This window comes from Vicia villosa, linkage group LG7 (assembly GCF_029867415.1).
Source record: "Vicia villosa cultivar HV-30 ecotype Madison, WI linkage group LG7, Vvil1.0, whole genome shotgun sequence".
In the NCBI taxonomy this organism is placed as follows: domain Eukaryota; kingdom Viridiplantae; phylum Streptophyta; class Magnoliopsida; order Fabales; family Fabaceae; genus Vicia; species Vicia villosa.
In genome coordinates this window covers 126,064,634-126,085,926 of record NC_081186.1, presented here as the reverse complement: position 1 = coordinate 126,085,926, position 21,293 = coordinate 126,064,634, and the positions used below count along the sequence as shown (strand labels likewise).

General features: G+C 31.1%; 1 long non-coding RNA gene and 1 pseudogene across 1 annotated transcript; both read left to right on the top strand.

Moving 5' to 3' along the window:
- Positions 1-2,931: 2,931 nt before the first annotated feature.
- On the top strand, positions 2,932-4,859 carry LOC131618508 (uncharacterized). The gene is made up of 6 exons (XR_009288875.1): positions 2,932-3,194; positions 3,296-3,381; positions 3,560-3,670; positions 3,760-4,119; positions 4,210-4,329; positions 4,429-4,859. It is a non-coding gene; the product is annotated as an uncharacterized LOC131618508 (long non-coding RNA).
- A 36-nt stretch (positions 4,860-4,895) lies between these two features.
- Positions 4,896-7,921, top strand: LOC131620153 (subtilisin-like protease Glyma18g48580; annotated as a pseudogene).
- The last annotated feature ends 13,372 nt before the right edge of the window (positions 7,922-21,293 follow it).

The window sequence follows — 21,293 nt, the reverse complement described above, 5'->3', positions numbered from 1 at the left end:
TTCATTTTTTAGAAACAATCTATATAAAATAATTTTAATTTAAAAAACTTATAAATTTATATACTTTTGTGAATAAAATGATAAAGATTAGAATCCAATAAAAAAATTATAGAAATTAAAAGTTTAAATATTTATAGTATGTTATGATTTGAAGAGATTTAGTTTTTGGAAAACAACTTAGTTTTATTATTTCATGTTTGGAATAATTTTTAAGATTTAAAAATTTTAAATAGTTTAAAATTAGTTTGTCAAAATTATAATTATTTTAAAAAAAAAATATTTAGAACCCTAGATTAGTTGAGGTTATTATCTATTACAGTTGATTGATTTAATTTTAAATGATTTTAAGTTTTTATATCATCAATTTTTTTTTGTTAGAATTTAATAAAACAATTATGATTAATTTTTGTGGTAAAAATAAAAGCATTAATTTTTTTAAAGAAAAAGTTAATATTTTTTATTTGACGCTCATACTATTATAATGATTCAATATGTAATTAAATTATTAATTTCCTACATATATTTGTTAATTTATTTGTAATTATTATTCTCTAGATATGGTATTTGATAGTGAATATTTTAATAATATTTAATTATGAGTATATAAAATAAATAAGAGATTAATTTGATTGTGTCTTTAGTTAATTAAAATTCTATATATGATATACTATATTCTAATCTATTGATGATTTTATCATATATTAACTATTAGGTTAATTATTTATTATAAGTTATAATAATTTATTTCTTTACTGAATCAATTATATTCAAGTAGCCGTCTTTCTAATTCTCCACTTATTTCGAATTTAAACTATCACCAAATTATACTTGACGGGGTAATATGATTGTAATCAAAAGACCAATTATGATTGTCCAATTATGATTGTGCAATTGACAATAATATTAGTAGTGTAAAACTATATTATTAGAAGATAAAGATATACTATACTATATTACTATATTTTATAATAGATAGTTTGGGAATTCTAAAAATTTTCCACAATTTATATCAGTTCAATTCATCTATTAACATACCAGAAGGTTGCAGTTAAAACATTGTAAGTTGGAAGTGCAAACAAATGAATCTTAAAATATTTTTTTTTACTCATATTATTCAAAATGAGTTTAATATTCCAATTATATTATAATGACATGATAATTGTAAATACATCATTCTAATCACTAATTTAAAATAAGTGCCAAGACCAAATTAGTATTCTTTAGCTTTCTTCTCTCTATGTAAGAGTTTTCATTTTCAATTTTTTGAAGCTATCATCTTTCAACCTGGGCAAACATAACATTAATTAGACGAATTGACATAGATCTAAAGAAGTTTGATTTTAACCATTAAAATATTCATACCATTTACTGTATTGACAACAATCACACAATTTTTTTAACTCACAGGACATTTTGAATAATTTTTCTACTCAATCACATGACAGTGACAATGTCATCACAGTAGCAATGCAGTATATTATAAATCCAAAAATAAACTAATTTCAAAATCATTAATAGTAGCAAAGTGACTAATGACAGTAGAAAAATAAAAGCACTTACAAAGGTTAGCATATCTTGAAGGCAATTTTAAAAAATAAAACAATTTTTCAACGCAATTTAAAATCTTGGATATAAAATGAGATTCCAAATTAAACAATCGAAACAATACTTTGTAGTAGTAAGTAAATTCATTATATGAAAAAAATACTTTAGCATAAAAGATTCGAAATCAATGGAGTCTTCATTGAACATATCAGAAAAACACAAATATATTAGAATAAAAAATTTCACTGCAAAATTGAAAACAGAATCAATGGAATCTTCATTACAGATTGTGAATTGATAATATAGATATGTTTCATTACAAATAAATTAATCAAATCCTTCATATGCGTTGAAATATGGAATTGGAATTTCAGCATTAATTATAAATTAATAGAGATTTAATACAATTATATAATTAATTAAAAACATGTTTATTATTAATAAGAGGTTTCATTTGAATTGTTATACAATAAATTTTGTAGTATAATTATATTGAATGATCAAATAAAATTTAATATTGAAATACAATTATATCAGTGAAAAAATTAAAATGATTGAAATTTTATCTTGTAATATTTTAATGAAATATGATTATCTTGTAAAATTTTATTAAAATTTTAATAGTATATCTATTTCACCCTTAGTAATTCTTGTAAATGCATAATTAATTCGATCATACAATTTTTGTATATTAAAATGGCAAACAGGAAATAGCGTTTTTCATGCCATATAAGATATGAGTTGGGAATTGGGATTTAAAATATATCAACATAATTATTCTAATAAAAGCTGGAACAATATAATAACCCAAGATGATTATAAATTAATGAATGTAAGATTTTGTTTATTATTTCCAACAATGATACAATAAATACATAATTTTATTATAAACAAAACATATATATATATATATATATATATATATATATATATATATATATATATATATATATATATATATATATATATATATATATATATATATAAGGTAAGTTCTGAAAACTTCTACAAAAATGGTATCATCGATAAGTAAAATATCACAATCAAATGAGAAAACTATTAAATAAAATTTTGTTAATGTGATTCTGTTAAGTAAAATATCACAAATAAATGAGAAAACTATTAAATTTATAATTATAATAAAAAGTATATACAAATGATAACAAATTCTAATGTCAACATTGATAAATAAATTTATCAGTTTTTTTTACAAAATAACTGCAAATCTATCATATAAGAAAAGTCTACCATTTTCTAAATCCTAAGGCATGCCACATCAGCATCTCTTCTCTTAAAATTCCACATCAGCAACCTCAATATTCTATTCTCTCAACCTTCTATTTCACGTATCTATTCCAATTCCAAAAACGGTTTCTCACATTCTCTACAGTTTCTATTCCAATTCCAAAAACTAATCATCTTTTTCTATCTATTTATTTCTTCTTCCTCTGCATTTTCATAAAAAAAACGGTTTCTTCTTCTATCGATTTTTTTCAATTTTTCAACCGTTGTTGCTTGAGGTTCGTCAACGGTGGATGACTTCACGTATGGTGTCTGCGGCTGCGTCGATCTTGGCCGGAAGGATGATGCTTGCGGTGATTGGTTTCGCTTTCTCATGACCCTTCATAGTTGTCGGGTTTAATTAAACGGTGAGTGGTTTGAACAATGGGGTTGTGATTCAAATATTACTGATGTACGTTTTTTTATTTTCAATTGGTTCTCGATGTCAATAGAAAAGCTTGATTTGCAGACAAATCACGATACCCGGCGCATCCAACCCAAAACGCGAAAAGATTTGAAGAAAATACCTGTCTGTTATGGGAGCACAAAATAGAGGTACGTTGTTTATCTCTTCTTCTTATCACTCGAATTGTTGTGTTAATGGTGGGACCGATGAGATAGGTGTGTATCGGTTTCGATTGTTCAAACAATGGTTTTGGACTTATATTTTGATCTATTTACTGAGCTATGGTTTATTTTTCTTACTGCTAATAGATTTAATTAAAAATCATAGTGAAAATATCAACCACAAAATACAGCAAGAATCAATCAGATGCATAATTCAATTTTACTTAGATTCAAACACAATAAAGTAGAGCAACAATAATTCGAGTGAATTTTACAGGTACTTATTTATGTTTTCTGTTATTCCCTTTCTCCTTCTGAAGTATGTTTGATTCTGATTTTTGCTCAACTTTTCCTTGATTGTTGAAGGGAAGGGTTCAAAATAACTCAATGCAAAATTGGAATTTCATCACAATGAAGATGAAACTCTCAATTAGCAGAGGTTGCCCTTAGTGAGGGTATGCACTTAGCTTCTGCTGGTACGTTCGGGTTGTCTTTTTTGTGTATGCACTTAGCTTCTGCAGGTACGTTCGGGTTGTCTTTTTTATGTCCCCAGAGCGTAACACTTGCAGTCACAGGACTTTTTTTAGTGCAATGTGATTAGGGTTAGGGATGGTGAGACCGTGGCATTAAGTTTGAATTCTTGACTTTTCTTTTAACTCCCAATTCTGTGTGTGCAGTAAGGTGGTTACACCAACCACACTTGGCTTGATGATATGCTGTCGAGAGGTAAAATATATTCTCATGTAAGAGGCACATTGTAAATAAAGTAGGTACTTTGTTAATCTTTATAATACCTTTTATCTTGAGTCTGCTCAGGTATAATGCTTTGATTCGGTGACGACATGTTTCGGCATAGAAGCATTATCAAGGTCTCGCCTTATAGCGGAAAAGTGGATGATTCCATCGATAATTATTCTTGATACTGGCCACACATCGGTTCGTCGGGCCATGGGCAATTTCTATTCTCTTAGTGTAGTCATCTCTTTTCATCTTCCCATCACCTCACTGTTTGATTAATTCACTATTATATTGCAGAAGAAGAATAAGATGAAAGCAGATTGTAAGGTGAAATGGATAGCTGTAGCGGTGAAAATCCGTTTTGACGGTAGCGACCTCAACGAAACAGAAGGTTGCAGTTCTGGAACAGTTTCAACTGAACGATGCACTTGATCTACACACTTTGCTGATTTTGATGGTGAGTTTTTGTAATTTCTGGAATTGAGATCCATTTCGTGAAGTTCACTCTGTTTAAATTGTTTAATATTTTGTCTTAGCATGCTGATAACACTGTTTTATATTCTTCTGGAAAGTTATTTGATCTCTCTGAAAGTCCTTGAACCTTCGTTATTGAACCTATATTATTAGATCTTGTGAGATTAATAAACATTGAATTCATGCAGAAAGAGATAGAGAATAAGATAGATGATAATGATCATCATCAAGAACAATAACTGAAGTATCTTGGGTTTGTGAGAATTGTTGCTATTCATGCTTTTGTTTGCATGTCCAGTCTTTATGATTATGCAAAACAGAATTCGGGATCTTATAGATCTGCTGTTGGAACCGTCAAAGGTATTGTTACTATAGTTATTGGTCGTGTTTATCACAAATTCAAGCCTCTCCCTCAAGATGTCCTCCTTTTTCTCGACAATAAGGTCTCTCTCTCATTCATTGTTTCCTTTATTTTCAGATTGTGATTCGATTTGCGATCTTTTTTTGCGGGGGATGGAATTGGAGGAAGAAGTGAGGAGGGAACTCGCAATCGAGAGAGAATAGGGGATTTCAATACAGAGGCCGCTGAATATTCAGGGACTAATGTCGTAGTGGTCAAATTCAATGCTGATGAATCCTGTTGCTGTTGGCCATATTGGTGCGTCGCAACGACAATTGATTACTTGGAACTGATATTTATTGATAAAAATGTAAGTAACTTTAGAACCAAAATTTCATTTATTTTATCTTAATTATGAATGAATGGAAAATTTCTGACTTAAACTTCATCTGACAAGGGTATAGCGATTGAATCATCTTAATTTACAGTGTTACATTGTATACTTGGGAGCACATTCTCATGGTCCAACTCCTTCCTCTGCTGGCCTTCAAATTGCTACATCTTCTCATTATGATTTACTAGCTTCAATCTTGGGAAGGTACATAAAATAAGAAAGATAATTAACCATTACAATAATATTTCCTTTTATAAAAACTAATTAATCATTGACTGTGACAGTGAGCAGAATGCAAAAGAAAAAATTATTTATTCATACAATAAACAAATCAATGGATTTGCAGCTATGCTTCAAGAGGAAGAAGCTGCACAAATTGCAAGTATGTTTTTGTAGATCTAGCTACTGTTCTATATTTTCAACTTAATAACAATGATAAATTTGTTTTCAACATACACATATATTTATTTATATGCAGAAAATGAAAAGGTGGTATCAGTGTTTGAGTAAAGAGCATAAACTGCACACTACACGTTCATGGGAATTTCTTGGATTGCGCAGAAATGATATGAACTCAGCTTGGCAAAAGGGAAGGTTTGGTGAAAACACCATCATAGCTAACATTGATTCAGGTACTAAACTAGAAAATAATTTTACTACATTCTACATGTTCTATAATCTTTAGAATTAGAATATATTATCCTTAACATTAATGTTTGCATTAGGTGTTTGGCCCGAATCGATGAGTTTTAGTGACAGAGGAATAGGCTCAATTCCAGCAAAATGGCGTGGTGGTAATATATGTCAAATTAACAAACTCAAAGGTTCTAATAAAGTTCCATGTAACATGTTCTCTTTTAACATGTTTCACTGATTAATTATATTTTATACTATAAATTATAGTACTAAAATTATTGTATATTAAACAATCAAATGAAGCTAATTGGAGCAAGATTTTTCAACAAAGCTTACTAATCATTCAATGGAAAGCTTCCTCATTTGCAACATACAGCGCGCGACTTTGTAGGCCACTGAACACACGCATTATCAACGGCAGGTGGAAACTTCGTACCTGGTGCAAGTATATTTAATATTGGCAACGGTACGGTAAAAGGTGGTTCGCCAAAATCAAGAGTTGCAACCTACAAAGTGAGTGAAACACATAATTTGTTTGCTTGCTTAGAATTTGAAGCTTTCAAGTGCAAAGATTCTGTTAACAGGGAATGAAGCTGTTGAAGATGCAAAACCTGTAATTGAAGCTTTAAAACGCAAAGGTGTTTTGTCTATAGGAGCTGCCTCTTTTTGTTGGGGTGGTGAGTTCCCAATTCCTAGTTATCTTCTTCCTACTTCAGAATTTAGTTTTACAACACTTATACTCTGCGCAACAACCTCTTGCACTAGACTCCGGTGGTGTATCTTTTTTGTTTTTATTTGTTGTAAATTTTGTAATAGCATGTTTGATTCATCAAAAAAGTTCTGAATGTCAACAAGCTTTGAACTCCTTAAAGGAGCTTCAGAACGAGCTAATGCATGAGCCGATGCACGTAAGATCTTTAGGTAGGCGTTGATCTCTGTTGTGTGGTTTGGTTTTCTAATGTATGGCTGTTGAAAAAGTCTGTGTCCTTGGAATTGCTATATTATTGGATTCATGCCTTATTCACTCCCCCTTTTTTTTTCTTTCAAAATTAGCAGATTCTGTATTAAATGGGAAGTGAAGCTTTTAGATATTAAGGGCGGGAATGCATGAATGTAACTCTCGATCTGCTCATGTTGTAAATGCTGAGGTTGATTCCATGGGAGGTGTTGTGGATGGCGGAGTTGGTATAGGTTTGAAAACCTCTCCGTGCCGAGCAGCAATTGAGAAGGATCAAGCAGAGCTCAGGTGATGGGAAGCAAAAAACCTTTGTGTGCTTGCACTTTTTTATTGTTTGTTTCAGGCATCAGTATACTCTTATGCATTAAGAATAACTCATGCTTTTTGTTAGCAGACAGGAGTACAATAGAAGGATCTAATGATGGTCCTGACAATGACATCTTATGCAATTTATTTCCTAATGATACAGGCCTTGAGCTTAATCACCCAGGTTTGATTGCTTTCCTGTTACCAGCATGATCTTCATTTAGGTATCTGCATCTTCGATGTATTATCCTACTAATTATTTATCTTCCTTTTCTTTCCTTTAAATGATGATGCAGTCAGCTAACCTTTTTGTTCAAGATGCGATAATATTCAATGCTCAGAGAACTTCATACCTTATAAATGGGCTCAGCACCTGGCAGGGATTGATTATTTATTTAAAGCTCGGTTTAATGACTTTCTATCCCTGACCTACATCTACGTAACTTCATAATTGTATACAAAAATTACTGTTACCAACCTAATCAAATAGTAGTGTATGATTCTAATGGTCATTGATAACATTACAACTGAAGGTTCATGTGATTTTTTCATTTTCATAAGTTAGATTGCATATGTCCCAGTTGAAATTTGTTTCACTATGTTTCTTATCACAGTTTCATTGGAAATAAGTTGAATTGTGGCGTGGGTTATCAGCATCTTTGCTTATCTGATAATGCAAATCAAGATTACATTTTTTCCCTAACCCTCCACCTACCCACAAGCAAAAAGCAACAGGTAGAAAACTTATTTTCTTTTACTTGGCAGGTTCTTCACATGAATCAAAAAAAGGCCTCATAGTTGGAACAATTATAGGTTTAATGCTTCTTGATTTTTTTGGTAGCGTTTTGTTTTTCTGGTGCAAAGGGTACAAGCGTGAAGTTTTTGAAGATGTTCCAGGTTAGTGATCCATTCTCAGTCTGTACAAGTTTCTATTAACTGTTAATTGTAGGAATTTAAATTCCTAATCTGTTAGTCCTGCATGTGTCTTCTATTTCAACTTGATTTTACAAACATGATTTTTCTTTATGTTTAATCATATGATACTTGAGGTGTTTTTTAATATAACCAATAACATCATAGTGTGTTTTATTACGATAGGTTGATCTGATTTGTTCTAACTATGTTTGATTTTGTTCTGTGATTGAGTGAGTGAGTAGAGTTCATTAATTTATTTATGATTTGTTTGGTTGTTCATGCTTGATGTTGGTACCTACTCATCAACCTTGTGTTGCATTAGGAATGATAACTTCAATTACACAGTCGCCAGCTGCTTGAAAAGAAAAAATCAGTACTATCTGTAGAATAAATTAAAGAAAGAAAATTCATTGTGGATTAGGGCCATGGTTTGCTGTGGAATTGTCTTCTTGTCAGGAAACTACTCTACTTCACTTCACTATGAGTATCTTATAAATAAAGAGTGATTTTTGCTTTGTGTGTGTGACTTTCTGTTTTTGTTTTTTTAAGAGGTGTGTGGTTGAATTGAAACATGTAATTTTCTTTATTCAAATTATTGTTCTGATTGATGATTTAAGTGTTTCTATATTGTTGCGATTATTTAATCATGTATTCATTTATACATTAATAGGTGAGTAGACCAAATCTGCTAATATTGGAGTCGGTTAATTTTGTATAGTTTAAATGTAAAGCAATATAATATTAGTTTGAATGTAAAGCAATATATGGTTTTGTTTAGGGGGACAATTTCATAACCCAACTAAAAATATTGGATAACTTTAGCCACCTTATTTGTCTTAATTAAATTGGTCTAAAAATTTGTCTTAATTAGATTAGTATAAAAATGTACACATTTAATATCATAGTTTATATCCAATGGCATTCATCGATGGATAGTTAATGACATAATGATGATTATCTCAACCAAACAATGAGCACATTTTTTTTTTTTAAAAACTACTCCATACGTTCCTTTTTAAGTGTCGTTTTAGAAGAATTTTTTTGTTCCTATTTAAGTGTCGTTTTATAATTTAATGTTATAATTTGTCATTTATACCCTTATTTTCTCAATAACTCCACCTCAAATTTTTCAATTAGTTATTGGAAAAAGAGAGTTTATAATTAAATTTATTTGGAAAGAGAAAAATAAATAAGGGTATAATAGAAAAAGTAACTCAAATAATCCACTATCTTGGTTGAAGAGCTTTTTGCTAAAACGACACTTAAAAAGGAACGGAGGGAGTACTAATTAGTAGTTTTGGGATGATATCATAGATTAAAGTCATTAAACTCACTATCGACAATTTAGATTATTAAATTCAATTAATACATCGGTTGCAGATTAAATAAATATACTCTTATATAAATAAATTTATAAGAAAGCTAATCTTTTAAACGAGAATGTTTCAATGCATTTAATTTTTATATATTTTTTTATTTACTCTTATATTTTATTTTAGAAATCATTGCAAACATTAAAATATTAAAAATTATAGGGGTATATTTGATTTAAGAAATCGAGCCTTTTTATAAATTTTAAAAATAATAAAATTGTTTTTTTAAATGAATTCTTAATTTGTATCTACTTTTTTTTCATAAATTTCTCATTGTATAAATATTGTATGATATTTTTTATTAATCATACAATTTATTTTATTGGTTATATGGGCTTTTCTATAAATAATGCATTTATTTTTTAATATTACTATTTTTATAACTTTTTCGATTTTAACCAAAATTTAATCTTTTACTAATGCCTTTTATTTTTCTCAATCACAATGCGCGAAAACGACGGGTACCCGTGCGAACGCACGGGTAAGACACTAGTGTAAGAATAACATATAATTTTTTCAGAGCCCTAAAGAATTCTGCTGTAGCAATCCCATGTTGTCAATGACCAACTTCCCAGCATTTATTCCAGAAACTTAGATGATTCAAGAAATATGAAATCACACAGACAAATAATGTTTGATGAAGAAAATGAGCTGTTTCTAAAACAATTTCTAAATAATTCAAATAGAGAGAAGAACCTGTCTCAGGGAGGTTCAAGTTTAGACCCCCTGTATTTGCAGATGTTGGTGGAAAAGGTAATGAATTACAACAAAAAACTTTAATGGATCTGAAATAAACTTGCAAAACATCAACGCTCTAGTGGTTAAGGAGATGGACATGGAATAGTGATGGATCTAAATGACAACAACATGTTCTTGAAAATTGAAAGAGAAACCATTAACAAATAAGTAATCAACATAAATCACTAACCTGCAACACTAACACAAATCAATTTTATTCGTATAAATAAACCATTAAAAATTTTCAATAAACAAAGATTCTCATGTTTAAAGGAGAGCCATAATACTTTTCTCACTAACCATCAACAAATCCCTACAACAAAATCAAACCCAAACATTAGTTACCTAAATATAAAATTTGATGATAACTAATAAACCCTAATTGAATCTCTAACCTTCTTTTCACGAAAATCAAATTTCTTATTGTTTCCTATTATTGCTATTGAGAGAAGGGATCAGATTTGAGCAAATATGAGAATTTTGACGATGGAAGATTGAAAGAAGGATAACAGTTAGATGATGGTGACCTTTTCATGATCTTCGAAGATTGGGTCCTTGAATCCAAAGTTCTGTGAAAAGTAATAAAAAATGATGAAAATCAGTAAGCATGGAAGATTAGGGAGATCTGTGAAGGTTTAGGGTTGATTATGATTATTTGTCAAAGTGCTTGGAATACGTAAACAGCAATAATGTAGCATTGAAATTTACAGATAAAATGAAGCGTGATTTGATTACGTTGGAGAGTGGATAAAATTGAAATAATAATGAGGATTGAATTAATTAAATAATAAAATGATTATGTAGTTGAAACTACATTTAAGGGTATAAAATAAGGTTTATAAACAGTTTAGTTAGGCTAATTATTATATTAATTAATAATAAATTGGAATACTAACGAAAATAAAAAATAATTTATAACAAATATAGTATGATTACCTAAAATAGAATTTTTTAAAATAGTAAAGTGTCTAAAATGTTGACATTTGGCAAACTTGCCCAAATTCTCATTTTGCTTTATTATATTGTATGATATAGATATAGAGTTAATATAGTTTTAAAATAATTATAAATTTATAGTTGATGTAGTTAAATGTTTACTAAAAAAAGAATGATTGGATATATGTGCAGTATGAAATACAGCAATGCTATTTGTACACTCTAGTGTACATCTACACCGTATCCAGACGGCACTGTTCATGTACGGACGGTACTATTCACCGTCCGTACATGAACAGTGCAATATTATATTAATATTTTTTTATTATTTTTAATGATTTTTTTAAATATTATTATTTTTTTAATATTTTTTATTTTTTAAAAAAATATTTGACAATACCTGCAGATTTACTTCCGAATTTACCTGCATTTGACATTACCTGCAAATTTACCTAAATTCGTAGGTAAATCCGCAAGTATTGTCAAATTCGTAGGTAAATCCGCAAGTAAATCCGCAGGTATTGTCAAATCCGTAGGTAAATCCGCAAGTATTGTCAAATATTTTTTTAAAAAACATAAAAAAATATTTTAAAAAATAATATTTAAAAAAAACATAAAAAAGTATTAATATAATATTACACTGTTCATGTACGGAAGGTGAATAGTATCGTCCGTACATGAACAGTGTCATCCGTACATACGGTGTAGGTGTACACTTTGGTGTACAAATAGCATTTTTCGTATGAAATATTATTGGAATTATCGTAGTTGGATGTACGATAGATTGGAACTAGAAAGACGTGCACTTAATGCCAATTTTATAGTAGGAGTTAATGGGTTTATCACGTGGGCGTTTGCTGAAGAATGTTGTCGAAGCGAATGAGGTGTTAGGTGTCATTGTCTTAAATGTGGATGTAGACCTATAATTAGTGACCAAAAGGAAATGGTCAGGCATTTGCATAGAAGGGGTTCATGAAAAATTATTCGGTATGGACGTTTAATGGTGAAAACTGCCGATAACGTACTAGAGACTAGTAATACGCATGCTTTAAGTAGTCGCCCGCCTATGGAATACGAGGAAATACCGCCTATGGAATATGAGGAAAAATTTAATCTGATTGGTGATATGGTCGAGGATGCTTTTGGTGTGAACATGACCTATGATCAACCTGAAGATTTTGATGGGGAAGAGTTGCCGAATAAGGAAGCGCAAAGATTTTATCAGTTGTTAAATGAGATGAATACATCGTTGTTTGATGGGTCGTATGACTCAAAGTTATCTATGTGTGTGAGATTATTGGTCGCCGAGTCAAAATGGAATGTTCTTGATCAGTGTTTGGAATTCTTCGTAAAAATGATGTTGGACTCAACTGCAATGAAAGACAACTTGCCTACAACATTTTATGATGCAAAGAAGTTGGTGTCTAAGTTGTGCTTAAGAGTAAGAAATATTGATTGTTGCATTAATGGTTGTATGTTGTTTTATGACAATGAGTTTGGTACTCAAGATGTATTGTTAGAGGAATGTAAGTTTTGTCTGAGTCCAAGATATAAAGTTCGTTGTAGATCCATTAACACTAATCAAGACCGTGTAGCAGTAAAGTCCATGTTTTATCTTCCGATAATACCAAGGTTAAAAAGAATGTTTGCTTCAATGCACAGTGCAAGTCAAATGACATGGCATCATACAAACAAAACAAGTCCAAGAACTATGTGGCATCCATCTGATGGCGAGGCATGAAAGTACTTTGATCGAATACATCCTGATTTTAACATAGAACCTAGAAATGTCAAGCTTGGATTATGCTCAGATGGTTTTGCTCCTTATGTTCAAGCGTCGGGAAGTGCATATTCTTGTTGTCCAGTTAGTGTAACCCCTTACAACCTCCCTCTTGAGATGTGCATGACAAAACCATACATGTTTTTCACGTGCGTCATTCCAGTACCTTCGAGTCCAAGAGCCGTAATTGATGTGTATTTACAATCTTTAATTGATGATTTGAAGAGGTTCATGATTTGGAGAATGGACTTATTATATATCATGTAAACAAAACTTTACTACGCGAGCTGCCTTGATGTGGACCATCAACGACTTTCTAACATATGGCATGTTGTCTGGTTTGGGTACACATGGAAAAATGGGTTGTCCACATTGTATGTGATACACCAAGGCGTTTATGTTGGATAAAGGGGGGGAAAGCTCGTGGTTTGACTGTCACCGCAGATTCCTACAAAAAAATCATCCGTAAGGAAAAAACAAGACAAATTTCAAAAAAAATGCACAAGTCTCAAATTCGCCTCCGCCTTGATTGTCGCCAGGTGCTGTATGGGACCAAGTTTGTGAACTAATAAAAATTATAGATACTAGAAAGGCATGTAGAATTGAAATATATGAGGTCGAACACAATTGGACAAAGAGAAGTATATTTTGGGACCTCCCGTATTGGAAAGATAATTTGTTGTGCCATAATCTGGATATGCATATTGAGAAGAATTTTTTGATAATGTATTTAACACCGTGATTGATGTTAAAGACAAAACAAAAGATTAAGACATGGAAATTTGGTGCAATCGAAAAGAGTTGGAGTTAAAGCCTAACCGAATGGAAAAGTATTGAAATTAAAGGCCTGTTTCAGTTTGACCTCCCAGGAAGCTAAAGAGGTTTGTCGATGGTTAAAAGAATTGAGAATGCCTGACGGTTATTCTTTAAATTTAGCAAAGTGTGCTGACGCTAACACTGGGAAGTTGCATGGTATGAAAAGTCATGATTTCCATGTTTTATGAAACAATTGCTACCAATTGCATTCGGTTCTCTACCCAAACATGTGCTTAATCTATTAACTGAAATTAGTCAATTTTCATAGATATTTGTGCGTCTGCTTTCAGAGCGGATGACATCATTAAGTTGGATCGAAATATTCCAGCCATTCTATGTAAGTCGGAACAAGTGTTTCCGCCTGGTTTTTTTAACTCCATGAAACATCTACCTGTGCATCTTTCCTAAGAAGTTTATCTTGGAGGACCTGTTCAACTTAGGTGGATGTATCCGTTTGAAAGGTTCATGGGTGATTCAAAGCAACCAGTGAAAAATAAAGCTAGAGTTGAAGGATCAATATGTGCACATTACTTGCATAGAGAAACATAACATTTTTGCAGTCACTATTTCAACCATTTGATGTTAACTCCAAGAGTCATACGAAATCTTGTAAATGTTAGCGAAAGAAGTCAATTCACTTTATCGGTCTTCGGGCATCCAGGCCGTCCATCATAAAAGAAGGGTTTGCATTGGTTGACCCAACAAGAAATGCAATTTGACCATGTTTATGTATTGATCAACTGCGTTGAAGTTAAATCATATCTTGAGTAAGTATACTATAACATTTAATTTTCTTTACAGTCAAAAAACTCATTAACCTTGAAACTTATAGTGTGTTTCTTTTTAGGGAATTCAATAACGCATATTTTCATAGTACCGGTGTACAATCAACATCTGGTTTCATTCATGCTCAATTTACAGCATGGTTTAAGGAGAGATTGTTTGGCATTGTTGCACCGACTCCAGAAATACTCCATTTGAGAAACTTGTCTCAAGGCCCCATTCAAAGCGCAAATGAATGACATACATACATCGTGGATGGATATATACATTTCACACTCATACATGGACTAAAGGGAAAAAGACCATAAACAGTGGTGTTTTTTTGAAAGGAGTTACAGATGGTGGTGAAGATGACTTATATGGTTATGTTAAACATATCTACGAGTTGGTGTACAATTACTTGGACTCGGAAAATAAAGTTGACTTGTTTTATTGTGAATGGTATGATCCAACTAGAGGCACAAAAATCGATAAGACATATGGTACTGTTAAGATTCAAATGGACCGGAGGTACAAAGAGTATGACCCTTTCATAATGTCACATATTGTTATGCAAGTTTATTATGTTCCTTATCTTCATTTGTGTCACGTAAATGAGGGTGGTGTGTTGTAATAAAAACAAAATCAATGGGTCATATTGAAAATGACGATCTAGTGGAAGATCTTGCTTACCTTGATGAAGGGGAACAAATTAATGATGTGATTGTAAATGAACAAACAACAAGTTTGTCTGATACAATGGTTGAGGGGCATCTAGTTGATTCGTCTATATTATTGGTTGTTAATAATGTGGATGAAGACCATGGAGATTTTGGATCTGAGGACAATAACACACTTTTTAATTCTAAATATAACAAAATAGTTTTTTTAATATCTGGATTTAAGTCCATCATAATTTTTTATGGAAAATCCTTCATATTTGTTTTTGCGATTATTTGTTTTAGTGGTTGGACTCTTTAAACATCTGGATATTTAACTTATATTTTCATATGATATTTTATTTTATATAATTTGATAATGACATGAATTAACTTAAAAGCTTTGTGAAATAACCACTTGAAAATGAAAATGTCATTTCAAATCGAAATACAAAATTCATGTTGAGTAAAAATAGTATGCAAATAATTTTTTTACTTTTTTTTTTGTAAGACTTGCACAAAATGTGATCACATGCACTTGTTATGAGATTGTGTAAAAAATGTATAAAATTATGAAGTGCTCCATATATATTAGAGTAGAATTTGAATGTGCAATTTATACTATTTAAATATTTTGTTATATTAAAATATTTGTATTAGACATTTTTTCTTAACTTTTATTTTATAAAATAACTATAAACACGTAGTTTTGTGCAATTTTTTCTGTAGGTTTGAAATAGAAAATTTAGTTAGATATTAAGAATTTTACAAACAAAACTTGACATTATCATTTCTCTCTATTTTTCTTTAGTTTTAGTTGATTTTCTGTTGGAGTGAATACAATATTAATAATTTTAATTTATGGTCATTCATTCACACAAGAAAGAAAATATTAATCGATTCTTAAATAAAGAAAATTTAAATATTCTATGTTTTTATTATTTATCTATGTCAAGTGTTTCAATCATATATTTATCGTTTTTTTTGTTGCTGTTATATTATATTTTATTTTACATAAATTGTTCAAGAGAAGAATTAACTTTAAAATTTTGTGATATAACCACTTGAAAATGAAAATGTCATTTCATATAAAAATATAAAATTCAAGTTAATTATAAGTATGCAAACAATTTTTTAACTATATTTATAACACTAACACATATACTTGTTACTAGGTTGTGTAAAAATATATAAAACTATGAAGTGCTTCATACTAGTAAAATATGAATGTGCAGTTTGTAATATTTAAAGATTTTATAAAAGACTTTTTTTATTAACTTTTATTTTACAAAATAACTCTATAAACATGTTACTCTATATTTAAATTCTGTTATTATTATTATTATTATTATTATTATTATTATTATTATTATTATTATTATTATTATTATTATTATTATTATTATTATTATTATATTTCTCGGTAGGTTTGAAATAGAAAATATAGATAGATATTAAGTATATTAAGTATTTTACATCAGCTGGCTGAAAAACTAATTCTAGCACATTTCTAAACGTGAACTAGAACTGTAAACTATTTTTGACTTATCCAGTAAAGGGGAGCCGGGAGAAAGGAGGGAAAATTTCGGGTAAAAACTCGGAGAATATGAATATTCTGAAACGGATTCAGTAACTACGTTGCAAATAGACCTAAATCTATTATAATGCAGAGATATAATTTAAGCACAGATTAATGCCCACATAGAACCCAAAGCAAACCTTCCGTCCAACAAAAATCTGGTTTGAAGTGTATGTAATATAGACCCAATGCAAACCTTCAGTCCAACAAAAATCTGGTTTGAAGTGTATTGAAGTGTATGTAATATAGAGAAAAAAATACTTTTTTAAATGCAAAAAGTGAGCAACTCAAAATATCAGCAGACTATTTAAAATGCCTTACCATAAATTTAGCCGAAACAGTTGGTCCTTTGAGTCCTTCTTTATTAGCTTTGATTACTTCATTTAGCCTCTCTGTCATCTTCCTTGCTACAGCAAATCAAGAGGAAAAACATCAGTTAGTTTCTCAGTCAAAAATATTAACACTAAACTAGTAAGGGACGCATTCCCTCCTCTCTATTGCAACTGTCCACTTTTGTTACTGCATTATGTATTTTTTCCCCTTAAATGATATGGGTTCTTTTTATTGTGAGAGCAAGTCACTCATCAAATATAATATTGACTTAATCATGTGAATAAAATACTAACGCGAGGAATGAAGATCGAACAGCTAGAGGTGACACAAGAATTCTTGTCACGATCAACTTCTATAGTCTTTCAGCAACATAGAGTATTTCACAGTCCTACAACCAAGTATAATAAATTTGTTCAACTTCAAACGAAAGTAAGCCTATGCTTTGTTTGGAAATCCCCTCTCAAAATAAAAAAGAGAAGAAAAAGAAAACGTCTACCTTGTCAACCATTTTTCCAAACAGCTGAAGAACCATCAAGGAGAAAGGCGTGTGCCATTATGATCAAAACTTAGGGCCTTCAAATCCTTCTAACATTCCGAAAGTAATTATGTAGTTATAATATCAACACAATAATATTAATTTTAATATTTGATTTTACCATTAACTTTTTTTTATAATCAGTTTAAATGTAACCTTTCATATGACAAAAAGAATAATAATAATATTAAATAAAGGAAAAGCACGTGGAACATGCCATTATTATATCACATTGTGGGTATCCCGTGACGGGTGCAATCGGGTACTAAATCATAGTTAACTAATCGAATTTTCTTCTATTCTTCTTTCCAACACTACAACAAATTTGTCCTTTAGCAGCGCATCTACGAAAGCGCTTTTGGGAAAAGCGCTGCTATAGGTTGCGCAAAAAACAAAAATAAAAAACAAGGGAAAAAAGCGCTGGCAAGGGGGGGGGGGTACGAGAGCGCTTTCTAAAAAGCGCTGGTAAAGGGGGGGCTACGAGAGCGCTTTATAGAAAGCGCTGGTAAAGGGGGGGGGGGGGGGTACCAGAGCGCTTTCTAAAAAGCGCTGGTAAAGGATGGATACGAGAGCGCTTTCCAAAAGCGCTGGTATAGGGAAAATTAGGTATATGGTACGAAAGCGCTTTTAGAGAAAAAGCGCCGGTATAGGTATACCTATGAAAGCGCTTTTGAAAAGCGCTTTAGTAGCTCATTTTAAAATTAAATTTTTTAAAACAAATTAAAACAAACGCGCGTTCTGTATTTCATTCTTCATTGTTTCTTCATTGTTTCTTCACTGTTTCACAAACCCAGTACCGTCGCCGCCAACCTCCACACAGCCGTCATCGTTATTCTTGCCAACCGCCGCCGCCGTCGCCGTTCGTTCTTCTGCTTCGTTCACAGCTTCGTTCTTCAGCTTCGTTCTTCTGCTTCGTTTGCAGGTAAATCTTCTATCATCTTTCACTATTTTGTTGTTTCTTGAAACCCTAATTCTGGAAATGTGAGGTTGAAGATGAAAGTGAGGTAACAAGGATGAGAGTGTGAGGTTTCAAACCCGTCCCTGTTGTTGGGTTTTGGTGATGGTGACGCGATTTCAGAAGCAGATGATGATGATGATTTTACGGTGAGATCTTTCTGGTTTTTTGTTCGTTGAGTCTCTCTTCTTCCCTTTCAACAATTTCTGGGTTTTTTCTAGGTTTGATGCTTGATGAATATGATGAACAATGTTCTTTCTTTTTTTCTTCAAACGATTTCTGAAGGTTTTGTGTATTTGGATGATGATGATGTTTGAAATTTTTTTAGGGTTTTTGTGATGTTGGCTCAGCTTTTGCTTCTCATAATTTGTTGTTTTGGTATAATGGTTCATACTCAATTATTTTAGTGTTTGGCCTTTTTTGATATAAGGAATCTGAAAAGTGATCATTTATATATTATTTAGTAACTGAAGTTTGTTAATTTTTTATTTGCTCAGTCACGTAAAGTTCCTGAAACTCCAAAAGAGCTGATTGAATACTTACTTGACAATGAAGCTCAGGATTTTGAATTTGAGATTGCCAGAATGAGACCTCGGTTCGTATCGTAGTACTTTTCTGAGTGAATGTGATTTGTATTGTACTTGTATTCTGTTGTGATGGAGTGTTTTGTTATGCAGATTAAACGAGGAATTCTTTTCGGAATTAAAATCTGAGTTAGGGCAGATTCTATTTGCGGTTAACAAAACCCCGGTTGGTTGGATTCTATTTGCGCTTAACAAAACCCCGGTTTGAATATTCTCAATCAAATTAGTCATTGTAGATTTGTCATTATGAATGTCAAGGACTATTTTAAAATATCAATGTAGTTTCACATATTCTAGCACTTTCACATATTCATGCTCTATAGTTTTTTTTTTCACAGTTGCAAGGCAAAGGTTCTGCACCTTTAGCTCCAACACTAATTACGTTTTTCTATTGTAGGTTGAGCTTCAAAGTTTACTTCTAAGTTTAATGTGAATGTTGTGTAAATAATCACGTTTTTCTATTGTAGGTTGAGCTTCAAACAGTGGATGGATTGGTAAAGGATAGAACACAATGTGCCCCTTCCGATTATGTTCCATAGAATATGAATCAAGTAATGTACCCCGAAGTCGTCTTCTGTGGCAGGATCGTTCGGGGTACAGTTATTTGATTCATATTCTGTGACACAATACAACATAGCTCAGGTGACTACTGGTTCTCCACTAAAGCATCAATACAACATAGCTCCAGATAATACAGGAAGCGTACATTGGTTGCATAAGAACTCGGAAGTTGTTTCCCATTTAGTTGTTTTGGTTTAGAAACATGTGAATTGGTTTAGTTGTTTTGGTTTAGAAATATATATATATGTATTTTGATTTACATTAATGGTATATAATATAATACTTTTTTTGTATATAATCGATATCGATTATAATGGTATATATCGATTTGAAATGATAAATTATAGGTTCATGAAAAAATACTGCCAAAAAATAGTAAATTACAGGTTCTAAAATATTGCTGCCAAAAAGTGCAGGTTTAGAAATAATAAAAAGCATAAAAAAAAAAAACGCAACATACGAAAGCGCTTTTGAAAAAAGCGCTCTTATAGGGGTGCCTACCAGAGCGCTTTTTCCTGAAAAGCGCTCTTAAAGGGGGGCCTACAAGAGCGCTTTTTCCATAAAAGCGCTCTTATAGGGGGGGCCTACCAGAGCGCTTTTAAAAGCGCTTTCGTAGCCTATAGCAGCGCTGGCTTTGGCAGCGCTTTAAAGCGCTGTTAAAGGCCAATAAAAGCGCTTTTAAAGCCCTTGAACGGCGTAGTGCAAGGGCCTTCCGAATCCAAATCTTTCCAAGGGCCTTCCGAATCCAAATCTGTGGTGTCAAAATTTGAATATATTTTTATTTATTTAAACCAATCAAACAATTTATAAGAAAATCTTAAAACTTGAAATTATAACAAGTAGATTCATATCTATTTTAAATCAATTCAAAAAAGGGCTATTGTTGGGTCAATTAAACTCAAATATCTATAAATAGTTGTAAAAATATTTTATAAATATCGATTTGATATAATGTGATTGAGTGCATCTGTAAAAAAATTTACAACGCTAATGTAAAGTTAAAAATTAAGAGAAAAAACTTATACTAAAACGACCAAAAATCATGTAAGAAAAACAATAGAGATAATAATGGTATTTATATTAGGTCAATACTCCTGTACTCTAGAGTTTTGTTGGGTAAATACACATTATCCAATCATGGAACAACATGTCACTTTTCTATAATAATTTAATTTTAAAAAAATTCAAATAAATTTTGCTTCAAAATATGAGTATCCAATCAAAACTAACTAAAACTTACCCGTACTTAAGAATTTACCTTTATATTAGTATATGATAAATGTTACCGTATTAATGCATTTAAGCTCTCTCTAAAAAAATATTGAAGCGAAACATGAAGGTTTGAGTCATTATCTTTTTTCTTTATATTTAATAGTCAAAGTCATTATCTATAGTCGCATGTAACCAAAAGTAAAAATATAGAGACTCTCGAGAACCTTACCTCCTTCAGCCCTTGCTTCTTCTATCTCGGGGGTTTCCATTTTCTTCAAAGCTTTTGCATAGAAAACCCCGTCAAGGAGAATACGAC